A 2,984-nucleotide genomic window follows, 5' to 3' on the forward strand; every position below is an offset into this window, starting at 1 on the left:
GGCGCCAGCCCCATATGCTGGAGGTGGCAGGTTCAAACCTAGCTCTGGTCAAAAACTGCAAAAAAATTAAAGAAAAAAACTCCCTGACTAGTTCTGCTCCAATTGGTAGACATGTTAAATTTGATGCATCTCAGAGTTCTTGAACCGCATCTCTTTTTTGTCTTCACTCATTCTCCTGAGGATCCCATCCATGCCCCTGGGAGTAGACCATATAGCTCTAAGGAAGGAAAGGAGTAGCCAGAGCTAAGCTGGAAATGCTCAGTAATCATAAGAAACGTCTGTAACATCTTAGTAACATGACACCTGGATGATAAGGGCGTGGGAAGGGATTCGGCTCTCCTAACCTGAGAGCACACGAGAAGAGCAGTGATTAGCAGTCTTTACACCTGGGACGCAAGAGCCACGGGATTACGTCTCTCTAAGACGCTGCAGGAGAAGGCGGTTTGGGAGCACACTGTGCGTTCTTTCCCAGACCCGCTCACTCTGACTCTTTTGCTTCACCTGCCTGCAGAACGCCTACACGGCGTCTCTCTAGAAAGACGGCTAAAATTCTTCTCTTACTAAGACTGCTTTTCTCCCTCAAAGACTGTTTCTCTCTCTCCCTTCTGCTAAGGCAAATAGCTGTAAGGCATCTCAGGGTAGTTGTTCCCAAGTGAGATAACAGCATAGCAGTCTGGTCCAGACCTTAGAGAAGCTGGGCCAGAGATCTGGCCATTCCCAGACCCTGACAAGTGGTGACCACAAAGGGACTCGACAGCCACCTATCTTTTTCATTTTTTCTTTTTTCTTTTTCTGAGATAGAGTCTCATTTAGTCACTAGGTAGAGTGCCATGGCGACATAGCTCACAGCACCCTCACTCCTGAGGTCAAGCAATTCTCTTTCTTCTGTCTCCTGAGTAGCTGGGACTACAGGACCCCACCACAACACCCAGCTAGTTTTTCTGTTTTTAGTAGAGATGAGGTCTGGCTCTTGCTCAGGCTGGTCTTAAACTCCTGAGCTTGAGCAATCCATCTGCCTTGGCTTCCTGGAGTGCTAGGATTACAGAAATGAGCCACAGTGCCTGGCACATGCCACCTATAAACTCCAGACCACTGTAGCCAATAAGCCTCCTCAACATCTCCTCTTGCGTCGCTGACAGATGCCCTTTGTCTTAGAGCCTTGCTGTTCAGGAGCTTTACCTTGTATTTGTTCTGTCAAATTGTCTTGTCTCTCTGATATTTACAGAAGTTCTTTTACCTTTCTTTGGCTAGCACCCTATTCTTCTTGTGGTTTTATTTCCTTTTCCTGTTTTTCTAAAGGTATTAACAACAGGGTATTGAAAATATTTGCATCTGTTTTACAGTTTTATCAATTCCCTGCCGGCCCACCTTCTCTGCAGTTTCCTTTGCTGTTAGTCTCTGCCTTTCCTGGTGGAAATTGTTCTCAGATTGAGCCACCAGGAAGACAGTGGGGAGCCCCCTGTGTTGTCCTGGGGCTTGTTGAATGATGGGCCTTACCATAGATGACGTGGTGAGGACCAGGCCATTTCACTGGAGGTGTTGTTGTTGTTGTTGTTGTTTCTCTTGGACTTCTCATAGTTCTCTGTGGCCTGGTGCGTATAAGTCTGCATTTTGGCATCATGCAGAAGGAAGCTGGGGTCTCGGTCCTCACCAGATTTTCATTTAACAGCCTATTTTTAGTAAGGACTTCCATCCTCCCTGGCAGACTGGTGTTCCAGGATGCAGAGCCTCTCTGGGTGAGAGTTTCCTGAGAAGGGTACTCACCTCTTCTGCTGGGTTTGGGGAAGGATTGTGGCCTGGTTGGGAGAAGGGATCTGGAGGTCTAATTGCTCCCTATGGAAATGTTCCAGTAAACCTCTTTTCTTTTCTTTCTTTTTTTTTTTTTTTTTCTATCTCCACCCCGCATTCCTGCTTCTTTGAGTTACTTGTTGCCTCTAATTGCCGAGGCAGGCAGGGTTCTGGGGGTAAAATCAGTCTGTTTTGTAGCTTTCCTCAGGACAGGCTCAAGTTTCAGCTTTTGTGGGTCTGCCCCCTCCATGGCCACATCCCCATCCATTTTCTAGTCTCTCAAATATTGATTCTTGTTTCCTCCTGCACCTTCTCTCTCACTTTCTTTGCCTTTTCAGATTTATGTCCTTTCTTCTTTCTTCATTGTCACTTTAGTAGAGTTTCAGAAGAGGATGAAATAAACAGGTGTGTTTATATAATCGATCTTCTTTTATTACATATTTGACTTGGAAAACACAGGAACTAAATCTGCTAAGTAATATGCATCATCCTTCTGGGTAATGCTGTTTTTTTGTCAAATGCAAACTGTGATGTGAAATAATGAGATTGGCTTTCTGATGTGGCTCATAATCTATCTCCAAAGGCAATTTTAAAAAATCAGTGTCAAAATGTTTTGAGCAATAGCTGCCTGCTTAGGATAAGTGCCTAACCTCCCGGGGGACTGCTGCATAGGGGACAGCATTCCCTTAGATATTTTAATTCTGGTTTTGTATAAAAGTCATGTTTTCACTTTGTTGGGTGATACTTCAGTTATTTCTCATTAGCTGTTTTCCCCTGTGTGTGCTTTGTCAATGAAATCATTAACTCCACCAGAGAACTCTCCAAGAGTGGTCTTGAGGCTACCTCTATCAGAAACACTTGGGCAATTAATAAAAATGAAGTTTTCTGAGTCTCAGCTTTGGTTGACTGAATCTGAGTATCTAAAGGTTATGACGTGGAATTAGATTTTTAATAAATATCTGAGATGATTTCTACGCACAGTTAGTGTGAGACCCACTGCTTTAACTTTTTGTGATTTGTAGTAACCTACTTACATTTGTGGAGCTGAGAATAAGGGTACAAATGGAAGCTCACATCCCATGTTCCTAAATATTTAAAAGCTGAACACTGGCTCAGTTCCTGTAGCTCAAACAGCTAGGGCGCTAGCCACATACACCAGAGCTGGTGAGTTCGAATCCACCTTGGGGCTGCCAAAC

The sequence above is a fragment of the Otolemur garnettii genome, unplaced genomic scaffold, assembly GCF_000181295.1.
Source record: "Otolemur garnettii isolate 467f Iridium unplaced genomic scaffold, OtoGar3 scaffold00168, whole genome shotgun sequence".
Classification (NCBI taxonomy): domain Eukaryota; kingdom Metazoa; phylum Chordata; class Mammalia; order Primates; family Galagidae; genus Otolemur; species Otolemur garnettii.